We start from the raw sequence: 14,332 nt of genomic DNA, 5'->3' as shown, positions 1-14,332 counted from the left end.
TTGTGAACACCGGAGAATGCACTAGACCTTTTATTGCAGAGAGGTTGCAGAAGAGTGGTTCGATGGATTGGTACACACCGGATTATTCGGTGATAGACATGAGATCATTAGAAGCTTTTACTGAACATTTTCTTGCAGAGAGCAAAAAATTTCTGGAACAGATAGTGTTACACTCATCGGATGGTCCGATGTTCAAGAGCAGAACACACCGGAACATCCAGTGTTTACGTTTTCTACAGGGTATGCTCTGAGTTGAAGTTTTTGATTTTGTGCTAACCTGGAGATGTTTTGGAGTATAGAGAAATATGTTTGCTTGTTTCGAGGTGTGCAGGTGACGGATGGAACTTGACGGTCGACGACGGACGATCGGGGCTAAGCGGGTGCTTGGTGCTAGACGATTAAGGAGGGCCAGACGGAGTTAAGGGTGATCCAAGCTGTACACATAAAGGTCAAGCAAGGCATGAAATGGAGGATGAAGAGGGTGTGTTGACAAAGTTAAGCGAAGGGGATGCCAGTGCAAGTGACAAGGCGACCCGAGGGATCGGGAGCGGGAGAGACTTGCCAGCATTCAAGATCGCAAGACGGAGGACACGCGTTATCATCGGAGAGCTTGCTTCAGGTGAAAGCAAGTGGCGGCTAGTCACGCTTTGAGAAGTGTGCTAGGGTTTCGTGGTTTAGCCTCAAAACCTTGTGAGGAGTGGAGGAGTACGTGGCATCACCGTAAAGCTTGTGTCGAGACGAAGCCAAGTTATGAAGGCGCCGAGGCCGTCCGATGAATGGAGAAGAAAATATACCAAAATATCTTCGGTGGTAGGTAGAAGTGTACTGCAAAAGAGAGGTATTTTAGGAAAAAGTTAGAAAACTTGGAGCTCAAGTTTTCTAGACCTATAAATAGAGGGGTAGGACTATGAGAGAGGATGAACCAGCCATTTGAGCCTCTTGTGTCACCCATATAAGAGCATTGTGCTAGAGTTTTAGAGGAGAGGAGGATGAGTGCTTAACCTATGTAATAGGTGAGAGTTTTGAGAGGAAAATCTTTGCTATTCGCTTAAAATATGGCTGAACTCTTTGATTAATAAAGTTTATTTTATTTTATATGCTTGAATTCCCCTCCTTCTAGTTTCTCTCTCTTGGTTTCTTTGTCGTGTGTGGAAGTTTTTCCTCTTCGGTGTTGTTTTTCGTTTTTCTTTTTGAGCTCAAATTTTAACATCTTTGGAGGTTGTTCTTCTTGATGCTAAATGCATAAAATTCACATACACATGCATATGTGATAAGGTCTTAAATTCCCTTGCCTTTACACCATCATCTTGGAGATATTTTTCACCTGGTGTTCATCTCTTGATCCTTAAGTGATCTTTTCTCAAGATTCAACCTTTGTGTAGGGATGAGTCATGGATTGGTTTGCTATGGAACCTTGTGTTCGATTCCAACAATGAGACTCACTTTTTGTCGAATCTTCTAGTTTGGTTTTTGATCTTTCTTCGGAGTTTCTGGTACTTCTAGGTATGTGTAGTTTTTCCGCTGCGTATTTGTATTGCGTTCTATTGTGATTCTCTTGTAGAGGTGCGTTGAGTGTTCAAATAGGAGAAGGCTATCAATTTCATAAGAAATTTGTTGATGCACCTATTCACCCCCTATAGTTGTCACTCTAGATCCTACAATTAGTATCAGAGCTGGTTTGATCACTTGTTGACCTTAACCGGCTTTGTGATCTGTAGGCAACATGGAGAAAAGTGGAAAGATTTCGCTGTTTGATAGCCGTGATTTTTCGTATTAGAAGGTGCGCATGGAGGCTTATCTTCTAAGCCAAGAAAGTGCAATATGTGAAGTAGTTGATTCTAACTACGAGATCCCTGCTGCTCGCACGACTCAGGTGCAAATTGACAGTACGAGGCCAATAACAAGGCAAGAAATATTTTGTTTACTAGTCTGAGCAAGAATGAGTTTGATTGGGTCCAACACCTTCATACTACCTAGAAGATCTGGACTACTCTGAGTGTCTTTTAGGAAAGCATTAATCAGATTAAGGTGAGACGCTAAAGCACATACAACTAAGAATACCAAATGTTTGAGCAAGGTTCCGGAGAGTCTTTGGATGCGATGTTTGCTTGCTTTGATAGGACTATTAGCAATCTTCGATCAACTAGTGTTTTTCCCTATTCTGACCATGAGAGAGCAATCAAGCTTCTCTATGCTCTTGACTGTAGCATATGGGAAGTGAAAATCTCGAGCATTGATAAGTCTACAAGCTATGATACGTTAACTTGTGATGAGCTCTTTAGCAAACTCAAATTCACTGAGATAGCTAAGGCGGCTCGAATCGGTCTTGGAAATCCCCTGTCTCAGAACATGGCGTTGGTTCTCGGACCTGGTGGTGACAATCAGTCTGCACCTGGCTTTTCTTGTGCTAACTCTTCATTGAGTGGATTTGCTTTGTCTTCTTTGGTTTTTGTCACAGAGGAGCAAGTGGTCACGCTGGATGATGAGGACATTGCACTGATTGTGAAGAAATTCACCCGCTTCTACAACAATCGTCGAGACCGGAGAAGGGGTGGTTCTCATGCCTACTTTGAGTGTGGTGACACTACCCACTTCAAGGGGAACTGCCCCAAGCTCAAGAAGAGGGAGGACGGTGACCACAACTATAACAAGCATAAGAAGAAGAATAAGAAGCCCTTCTTCAAGAATAACCGCGATAAGATGGCCAAGAAGGTGACCAAGACGGCTTCTAGGGCATTCGTGGTGGCTCTCAACGACATCAACACCTCTTCCAGCAAGGAGAAGAACTCAAAGGAGGATGAACCACAAGCAAAGAACAAGAAGGGCCAAGGACTTCACCGGTCTCTACTTCATGGCAGACGACAACAACGACTACAGCGACCCCGAGCTGGATCCTTCCGAGGTATTGCCTTCCTATGACTAGCTTTCTATCCAAGTTGATACCTTGAATAATGCTCTCGTTAGCCAGGATATGTTACTTAAGAAAGTTGTGCATGAGTTGAAGGATCTTAGGCCTAAGTATGAGTCTGTCTCTACTGAACTTGCATTGCTTAGGTCTAGATCCGATGTTGAGGAGTGTGAGAGTTACCTGATTATCATGGCTGAACTTACCGAGCTTTGTAATGTGCATGCTCAAATCTCCAGTCAGCTTGAGAGTGCCGAGAAGAAGCTCTTTGAGGAGGAGTCTAGGTCTACTCGCTTAGGTGTTTGTAAGAATTGTCCTTTGCTTGCAAAGAAAGTTGAACTGAAAGACAAACGCCTGGAGGAGCTAGAGTCTAGATTGAAGAGTGTTGAGGGTTCTAAGGATGTGCAACCAAATTATTCCACCTGCACCATCTTTCAGGAAAAACTCAGCTATGTTAAAGGGCAAGTTCAAAAGCTTTTGACTGAGAATAAGTACCTTATTTCTCTAGTGGAGCAGTGCTCAGAGGGCAAAGGGAAAATGAATTTGATCTTGGCCAAGACCAAGATATGTGCTGACAGTGATGATTTTGCTCTTGGGTTGGATTTTGAGAGGGTAACTTACAGCGGGGAGAGTAAAACTGTGTTCACCACACCTATTACTCTAGAAGCTGAGAAGTCTAAAATCAATACTACACCATAACCCATCAAGAAACACATTCTCAACCCACAAAAAAAGAAACCTGCACCACAACCTAAGAGAGCTACACAGCCTAAGATGAGAGAGCCTGTGAGAGAGCCCCGAGTGATTGATAAACGAGTTCCCGAGAGACGCTACCACTGCACCTACTACTAGAGAGAGGGTCACTTGGTTGGGTTTTGTTTTTGTCGTAGGAGAGATGAGCGGCCTGAGAGTGGAGCACTCGAGACATGTACCGCCTCTCTATTGGTGTACATGAGCCTTTTCCTCGTTTCCACTCATGAGTCCCTAGCGCTTTTTAGTCTCTTTCTAGAGGTGTTGTCCGGCGTGGATTTTGCCATGACTCATATGGTTTTGGTCCACGTGTAAGAGTGTTTGAGTCTCAGCCCTTTGGCGGACCACGTTAGGACAAAGTCAAGTGAAGTGGATGCCGATGCAAGTGATAAGACAGCCCGAGGGATCGGGAGTGGAAGAGACTTGCCGATAGTCAAGATCGCAAGATGGAGGACATGTGTCATCATCGGAGCGCTTGCTTCAAGTGGAAGCAAGTGGCGGCTAGTCACGCTTTGAAAAGCGAGCTAGCGTTTCATGGTTTGGCCTCAAAGCCGTGGGAGGACTGGAGGAGTACGTGGTATCATCGTAAAGCTTACGTCGAGGTGAAGCTAAGTTGTTAAGGCGTCGAGACCGTCCGATGAAGGAGAAGAAATTGAACCAAAATGCCCTCAACGGTAGGTAGAAGTGTAATACAAGAGAGGTGCATTTTGAAAAAAAGCTAGAAAACTTTAGGATCAAGTTTCCTAGACCTATAAATAGAGAGGTAAGGCTATGAAAGAGGATGAACTAACCATTTAAGCCTCTTGTGCCACCCATATAAGAGCGTTGTGCTAGTGTTTTAGACAGAGGATGATAAATCCTCATATAGGTGAGAGTATTGAGAGAAAAATCTCTATAATCCGTCTAAAATACAGCTGATCTCTTTGAGTAATGAAATTAATTTTGTTTTATATGCTTGAATTCTTCTCTTTCTAGTTTCCCTCTCTTGGTTCCCTTACCTTCTGCGCAAGTTTTTCCTCCGGTGGTGTTTTTCATTTTTCTTTTTGAGCTGAAATTTTAACACCTAGGGAGGTTCTTTTTCTTGATGCTAAACACATAAAATTCACATACACATGCATATTTGATAGGGTCTTGAATGCCTTTAGACCATCATCTTGGAGATCTTCTTCACTTGGTGTTCATCTCTTGATCCTTGAGTGTTCTTTTCTCAAGATTCAACCTTTGTGTGGGGATGGGTTCTTGATTGATTTGCTGTAGAACCTTGTATTCGATTCCAACTATGAGACCCACTTTTTGTTGAATCTTCTAGTTTGGTATTTTATATTTCTCCGGAGTTTCCGGAATTTCTAGGTAGTTATAGTTTTTCCACTACGTATTTATGTTGCGTTCTGTTGTGATTCTCTTGTAAAGGTACGTTGGGTGTTCAAATAGGAGAAGATCATCAATTTCACAAGAAATTTGTTAAGACGCCTATTCACCATCTCTAGTTATCACTCTTGATCCTACAATACATGTATGTGCTTGGACAACTTAAGTTTCGTATTTTCATGCATGCCACTGCAAAACGCGGTCGAAGAACAGTTGTACAAATGTACCTAGGTAGGGTTCATAAGTGCATGGTACATTTTCATTCATTCAATGCTAGGGTTAAGACGTACTCCATTGTTTACGTTTTACTTAGTTTATCAAGCAAGCATGTTAATTTCTTGTCCCATCACGTACAAACACTACCATGCAAGCATGTGTGTGCATCATGTGCAGCTCGATTTGTGATATCCTGAGGAACCTGACTCCCACGTCGCCCCCGATGTCTTTTCTCAAAAAAGGCCAGCAAGTGGATCAATCGATCGACCGAAGAGAAGAAGAAGAATATATGCACACAAAAAGCGAGCGTCGTTTTGTACCCTCGTACACTCTTCATCTACTCCTCCACAAAGATTCAGCGAGAAGCTTTGGCTGGACATGTGCATGGTCTCATGGCAGCTCCGGCTGCGCCCGTGTCCGTCGGTACGCATCCCACCGGCGTAGTTCAATAGGAATGTCACTACTACAGAAATACTTTAGTGAGATGTCCCTGTACAAACGTCTATTCGGAGCTGTCTGTACAAATGTTATCATAGTGCTTCTAAACTATAACAGTCTGAAAAAATAACAAGAGTAGTTTTCATAGAGTGGGATGCTTTAGTACAGACGATTCTTATTTAGAAACCGTCTGTACTAATAATAAAGATAACTTCCAAATAAGACTGTCTATGCAAATACTAAAGTATAGATGATTCCAATTTCAACTGAGCGTCTCGCATTGTATTTGACACGCGCGACGCCCTACGTGTTCATTGACCCCAAAACCAACCTCAGAGCAAACTCAGATCCGACCCCCTACCACCCCATCTCTATCTCCCTCAGATCTAGATTGCCCCTCACCAACCTCAATGCGGGCGCCACCATCTCCTGCTGCCACGCGGAGCTCCTCCTCCTCCAAAGCGGTGGCGGCGTCTCTGTCAAGGACCTTCGCCGCGTCGTCCCACCCGCCTCTGCCTCCCTCGACTCCTCCTTGAATGCACCGTCGCCGCAGCCGCAAAGCCCGAATATATTGAGAGCGCGCCATCGGAGGCCGCGTCGGCCGATGAACTGGAGCGGAAGCCGGTGAGTCTTCTTGATATTGCTGCTACCTCTTCCTTGCCTTGATTGTCTGTGATTCCACCATTTGACCTCCGACTTGGTTTCCCGTTGGATCCATTAGGTGTTTCCGCGGTCCAAGCTTGTGCACGACCCATGCTCGTTCGGGTAGCGGAGGCTACTACCTTTCCTCAATCAGATGGCCAAGAATGGTAACATGCCCTCTGACTCCGACTCCCCTAGATTCATCTTGTTTGTCTGGTCCTGTTCGCATTTCTTATTATTACACCATCTCCTCGCACGCTCTTATGTGTTTGCGTGGTTCAAATGGGAAGGGCATGCCTTCGGAAAACATTGCTGTCAACTCAGCAAAAGAGCTCAACATATCTCATCTTGGGTTGGTTGACAAATCCCCGGGTGGGACTCACCGCGAATCTGATCCTGCGGAGCCTGTAGAGCCAGTGGTGGTGAAGATTGGAGGAGACCCCAAGATGAAGAATGGCTGTGACAATGGTAAAGAGGAGACCAGTACTGCCCCTCATGACCTTGCAAGCAGCAAGACGGTGAATTTGATGTTGCAGCACCTGTTACTGTTCATCTTGGTTATTACTTTTAGCACCGTGCAAGAATGATTGTAACAATGTCAGAGAGGAGACCAATACCGCCCCTTGAAGCAGAGCACAACTTCCACGGCTCCACCACGGTCGGTGACAGCAGGGCAAAGGCCTACGCGCTGCTGGAGAGCAGCAAGCTCGTCCCTCCGGCCACCAATGATCTTGCCGCGGCCGAGATCACGAGCCAAAGCGTCAACAGCCAACCGCATAATAAGAAAAAATTTATTTTTTTTGTTTTTTCTTAGTACTGACGGCTCGTAATTTCGACCCGTCTGTACTGTCATATAGTATATACGACTCGTTATTGAAGCCATCTATACTATTACTATATCATAAATGGTCGAAACTTTGAATCATCTGTATAAATATTTTGTACAGATGGTTCAAAATTCGTATGTATAAATCAAATTTGTATATACTCTTTTTTACATACGGTTAAGACAATATCTCATATGAGATTTTTGAACCATATATATAAATAATTTCTCTTGTAATGTGAGGTGGTGATGGGCGACACCGAGATGGACATATAAGTGCGTCTCTCTTTGCAGCTGCACACACACATGCAAGCCTCGATCTCAGCTGACGAAAAGGCCAACGGCGGCCATGATTCCTCCATGCGCGCGCACAGACGCTAATCATTGTCGGAGCTGATCGGAGCTGGCAGCGGCGCACACCGAGATCGATCGTCTCTCTTTGTTGGCTTTATTCCCGAGAGATCCTGCCAAAGCCCAACTCGATCTCGTCCCATATTCCCCATAGAATTGAGCTAGCTTTCATCTAGCACACACACAGTTCAGATATAGTAGAATATGTACCCGGTATAGTATTCCGTTGCAATCTCTCCAGGGAGCGTTCCAGAGAGGCGACAGAGGCGATTCGGTAGGCGACTCGGCTGCGATCTAGCCGACGCCAGGAGTAGGATGGTCCGCCTATGATCAGTACTATTCTAGTAGTTCAGTTTGTTTAGTTTATAGTTTGTGTTGTTTTTGCTAGGTTAGGTGGTTAGATTTTTTGGTGAATTTAGGACTAGATTCACTGGTGTTTTGTCCCTCTATGGCTTCTCTACTCAGGAGAAATCTTAGAGAATCTTTTGTTCTCCGATCTGCTAGTTTTGCCATGTTAGGATCTGGTGTTATTTTTTCTATTTCTTTTAAAAGGGGATGGTGTATCCTACCCTATCTGATAGGGTTGCTCGGTTTGTTTAGCGGTCTAATAGCGATTTACACTACTCATAGTAGCTAAAAAAATCTAATGACTTTAAATGGCCCTGCCTCGTCGGTGGAGGAGGTATCGGCGTTGGCTACTTCGATCCAGGTTGGCAGCGGCGCTCAGAGAGGCTTCGGAATGGTGCTGATCAGGACTTGTGTCTGTATTGCTGTGTTTTTTCCAGATTTCTAATTGTACTTTGTTTATTACTAATCGAATAAAATCACTCGATTTTAAAAGGATATAGTAGTATATGTGAGAATGTTTGGTAATTGGCGAAGCGTTTTTCACCCGTAGTGCCACATATTGCGTGTTAATATAGGCCAAATCGCGGCAGGATATATGGAACGATTAGATATTTCTATCTATACAAATATAATCGTATCCGCAACAGATATTTCCTAACAGTATATTCCCGGGGAAAGGAAAAAATGCATGTAAAACATGTCCTGTGAATTTCTGTTCTTGATGCCATTGTGTTATCTGCCATTCTTTGCACGGGCATATAGGCTAAGAAAACCACATTTATTTCCATGGTATATTACATAGTTGTTGTCATTGTTGGTTTCATTGCAATTTTGGATGTGTTTAGTTGCCCAAATATCCTCCAACCTGGCTCGCTGGATACGTATAATCTCATAGCGAAACATATTTGATTGTTTGTATCTACTGATCCAGCCTGTTACGATGGATACAATATACAGCATCATTTATCTTGGCTCGGGAGTGAAACTCGATTCGAGTTTCACTCCGTAGCCTGGTCCAGCGGATACAAGCTCTGTATCTGCTCATGTAGACAGATCTATTTGTCAGTATCATAATACCATCTCCTTATAAGTAACTAATCATAATTTTAACTCTTCCATCTGTTAATGCAGTCTCATATTCAATCAACCAAACAGAAACTCAGTTCAACCTGTCCAAATATATACCACCAACCAAAAACTCTTCTTTTTAACAAATATAACTTCATTCAACCTGTTTTTTTCTCAACCTATTTATATGATACAACTCTACGAAGCCTCATCCGAAAAATCAAACACACCTTTTGTCACTCAATCGCTCTGTATACTTTACTATATATGCACTACACTAGTATATACTCCATGCAAGCATGGTTAACGTGAGAAGTGACAAGGATGATGGATGATGGCATGTGCCGTGACAACTACAGAGTGGTGTCAAAACAACTAAGTGCCATGCTTTCTGAACATGCAAGCTTGTGACTAGCTAGTGCGCCTCTTGTGGTCTTGCCAGTTTAGTGTTATCGAAAATTAGTGTCTGATAATATATCTATAATAAAATAGGGGTACCTTCGAGATTAGAAATTGAGCAAAAAATAAGATATACGATGTAGACAGGTTCGGACCCTAGTATGGAGTGATATCCTACGTCCTGTGTGGATGATACTGTATATATATTGTCTCAAGTACAAACGATGTGGCTAGACCTATTACAATAGAGCAAATTAGATCTAGACAAATCTAGGGTTGAAGTAGCTGAATATCTCTGATCGCTAGGGTCTTATAGTCGCTTGTGTCGAGTTGTGTATACATTCGTCCTCTCTTTGGGAGTCTGAGTCCTTGCCTTATGTGGATCCTGGCACTGCTTTAATCCTAGCTGTAGTCGATAGAGAGTTCTTTATCTTATCGGAGAAGGTAAAGCAGCCGAATCTAACCCAAATACTAGTCGTACTCGAGTCAAATATCCCGATCAAGACTTTTCTAGTATATGCCTTCATGATCCCACTACTAAAAAAATCCCTTCACTATCGGTTTCAAAACTGCCTTCATTGCCGGTTTTAGAGCCGATAATGGGCAACGAGCATTAATAGTCTCTGACTATCACCGCCGGTCCGAGAAACCAGTAGTGAAGAGGGTTATCATTGCCGGTTCAAGGCTTGAGTCGGCAGTGATGCCCTAGTATCACTGCTAGCTGGTGGTTTCAACTGACAGTGATAGCCGTGGAATCACTGCCGACTAAATCCTTAAGCCGGCAATATTTTGCCTCTCCTCTCTCTCCTATGTCTCTGTCCTCTCTATCCTCTACCCTCTTTCGCCTCTGTCCTCTCCTCTCTCCGTCTCTCTCTCCCTCTCAATACATGCATACAATGAGACATATTTAATGTAAATTAATAATAAAGACACCTTCATAAATACATAGTAATTCATGTCCTTCATTAATATACAAATAAAGCTACTTAATTTGGCTTAACGGTATATACGCTATCAAGCCCCTTGGCAGGCTTTCTCCTTGTCGCATACTATCTACTAGAATGTATGATATCATCTGAAGGTCTCTTACGAGTCGACGGTACAATTGATTCATGAAACTCACCGTTTGGGTTGATAACATGTTCGATGAAGAACCCGGTGTTCTGTTCTTGAATGTCATGTATTTCCACTGGGAGTTTCGCACTTGTGCATTGTTTGAAGCAATGTGTTTGAAAAATCGAAAGAATTAGTCCTTGAACACGTATAGAAATTGAAAAGAAGGTATCGATATGTAATTTCATACCTCAAATTCATTAAACATGACAGCGTCTCCGTCTCCGCTAAATGCGTATATGAAAGTAAGAACATAGAATCTATAGAGATTGTTACTGGATGGCTGCCTCATACACTTCAAGAGGAAAAGATTAGTCACTGGAATGAATTGAACATTTTTATTTAGTAGGAAATACAAGACACAAATATTCCCTATGTACCAGAAAGTTGGTTTTATATCATACTGCTTCCTATATGGACGGTTGACAACACTCTTTTTGCAGTATCTTATGTACGCCCTGTATGTGAATATGAATACCAATTAAACTTAGATGCAATCGACATGAATATTAAATGATCGATATTACTGATTTAGCATGTCAATGGGATCTTGGTAAGTTGACTTATCTCTCTTTTGTGAGTCCAAGATAATAATCTTGCTCAAGTCTGGGTGGATGACAAGGAGGATTCAATGAAAACTATAGAAATACACACCATAGCAAATTAGTACTAGAATCGAGTTGCCCATAAAAGCAGAGCACCCTGTCACACAAACATGTACTCAAAGCTATAGGGTAAGAGTACGAAGGTCTTGTGTTGGTGGTGAAGCAGACACTTCAATAAGTAGTTCTTGGTGAAGTTTGGATTCTTCGTTACGAGTTCCTTGTTGACAAGCCCAGGATCAATGAATACTACTTTATTATCTAATTCTTATATATAGGTGCGGATCTTCATTCTATGAAAGAGAGAAGTTAGCTATGCAATTTCAAGGTATAAGGTCATATAACATGAATTATATACATAAGTCACTTATAAAGTCCATGCTCTGACTATAGCGAATCCGAGCGGGAAACAGGGTGAGAGAGGGTGGAAAAGGTGCGGAACGTCACCAAGAAGAAGGGTGGCTTATATGCACGAGAGGGAAAGCGAATCGGCCAGGGCTTGGAGAAAATGGCTGGCGGCCTTAATGGTGTTAAATGCGGCGGTTTCCGCATTTGGGAGGGGTAAATGAGGGGGAAATTGCCGGGAATATTTGATTGAGGGGCGAGGATCACGACCACGACATTTAATTGAAGGGAAACAACATGGGGAGGCGCATATTTCAAAGGGCGGTGGGATTTTTTTTGGGGACGAAATCAACGGCGGGAGGAAGAAGAAGGTGAGCTGAGCGGGTGGCTCCGCGGCTCGGCTCGGGCAGCACAGATCCAGTTGAGCCCAATGAGGCAGAGAGAGCGGTGGGAGGGGCCGGCTCGGGCGCGGGGGCATGTCCGCCCGAGGCCCAGTGGGAGAGGGAAGCGAGAGGAGAGGGGTGGCCCACGCCGGGGGGAGAAAAGGAGAGATGGGGAAGGGAAGAGTTGGGCCAGGGAAGGGAAACAGCCCAGAACCCTTTTTATAATTTAGAAAAGCTTTTCTTTTATAAATTTGAACACTTTTCAAAAGAGGTTTAAACGAGCGCTTTCTAACGAACTTTTGCAAATATTTTCACGCATAAAACCCTATTGCAACTACTATAGCATGAATGCAACAAACTTAACTATAACCTATCAAAAATTTAAGCTACCATATCATAAATGTGGTATAATTGCATCTATATTGTCTTAAAACATGATGGTCATAGGTTCATCTCCATCATTTCAAAATCTAGAGCAATTTGGCAAATAAAATTCAACTAGAAATAAATTGCAGAGGAAGTTACATACCTTGGAACACTTAGGGCATGAGGATTCCTAAAAATTTTGAAGTCCCCAAGAACTTGGTGACCAAAAATAGCCATCACCGAGCAAGAACAGAGATCCTCTCTATTTTGCTCAGGCTTGGGGAAGGGGATGATGACTTTTATATAACTGAGACATCACTATCGGCTCATACCACCAACTGGCAGTGATGTCCTACTCTCACTGTCGGTCGGTGGCTTAAGCTGGCAGTGATGAGGGAGCTAGGCATCACTGGCAGCTCAAGCCATTGGTTAGAAGTGATGACTGCTAGTTCATAAGCCACGATGATAAATTCTTCCCATGCGGCTTATGAATCGGCAGTGATGGCCTATCACTGTCGGCCCATTAGGAACAGACAGTGATGGGTCGGCATATAAGCCCGTTTCTGTAGTAGTGTCCCTGAGTATATAGGGTCCTGCAGATTTGGTTCCGCAATATCTAAAGGTTTTATTTAGGTGTGCGATGTACCCTATATAAATATGGTGTACTCCTTATATGTATATACGTTGTAGTTAGATATTCGATAGTAACCCTCTAACTCTACTCAGAAGGGAGGGATTCCACAAGCACCCACTCAAGTGCTGCCAAGTCTAGGCTCGTCAAGTAAGGTGGATCAAACTTGTAGTAGAAAGAATTGAGCAAGAAAAGGTCATGTTCTGAGTATCGAGTGGAAACACAGTTGGGTCGAGCACCGTGCTATTTCCTGTATTTGAGACTAAAGAAAGGCATGAAACTCTGCTTATCTACACCTGACTCTGAGAAGAGTTAAAAAAGAAATCTCCAAAATTTGAACCGTTAGGTATAGGTGCATTTAATGCTTATGGATGCACATGCAAAAATTTGCACAATGCCATCACCCCGCCTTTTGCGCCAAAGGAAGCGCCATAGTGACAGGAGTGGTTACCAAAGAGATGTTAAATACTAGGCTATTTGTTTGTACGTACCTAGATTGTAGCCATTCTTTCACCCTCTTTCCATCAGTCTTCTCCTACAAGCACTCATCTTTCTCCGCTCAAACATGTGCCGCCACACAGAAACTCAACTCAATGGCTTCCAAAACCTCCATGAACGTCACCGCCCCTTCCTCACCTGAGAAGAAATCCGATGTGATGGCCACCGACACCTCTCCCAAGTAGCTAGATGAGATGGGGCTCCTGATGGATGTCTGGTCAATCTCGACGATGCAAGAATTGAAGCTCTAGGAATTTGAGGCCAAAGGAATCATCCCTCCTCATGAGTTGGCCAATTGGAGGTCAGTGTCGGGTGAGGAATTCCCCTCCTATCAATTTGATCATGAAATTGCGATGTTTGAGTCATTTTTTCGATGTGGTTTCAATGTTCCTCCTTCCAAGTTCTTTCTCACCATACTCGACCGCTACCAAATCAAGCTTCACCATCTGAACCCGAACTCGATTACCATTCTAAGTGTGTTTGTCCACTTGTGTGAAGCCTTCCTCGCTATCATGTCGAGCTTGAATTTGTTCCAGTATTTTTATCATATGAAGAGGAATACCAAGAACAAAAGTGTCGGAGGCTATGGGTTTCAGCTGCGAAATGGAATGAATAATTCCTATATCCCAGTTTCACTAACCTCCTCCTGGTAGAAAGATTGGAAAAAAAACATTAGTTTTACGTCTTCAACCCCGACCCAGTCAATTCTCCCTTAGTTTATAAGGACCTCCTTCCCTACCCAAATCTGTCCTGGTCAAAGAAGCACTGCGAGTCTGACCACACTTCCCATTACATCAAGAAGATCGGTGAACTTAGGCAGAGTGGTTTAACTGGGTAGTATGTGGCCAAAGACTTCATTAGTTAGAGGTTGAGCCCCTTAAAAGCACAGGATCACATTGCTTGGGATTATTCTGGTGACGACAATAGCTCCCGGGACACAACTGGATGTAAGATTTAGCTAGCATTATGCTGCTTTTGTTGCTTTAGTTGAGCTTTTTCGAGTGACTCTTTCTTTGCTTTTTTCAGCCCTGTCCCTGCAAGATACTACTGCTCAATTGAGCAAACTGTTTGCTGAAGAGGCAC

This window comes from Phragmites australis, chromosome 17 (genome assembly GCF_958298935.1).
Source record: "Phragmites australis chromosome 17, lpPhrAust1.1, whole genome shotgun sequence".
Taxonomy (NCBI): Eukaryota; Viridiplantae; Streptophyta; class Magnoliopsida; order Poales; family Poaceae; genus Phragmites; species Phragmites australis.
This window is presented reverse-complemented; position numbering follows the sequence as displayed.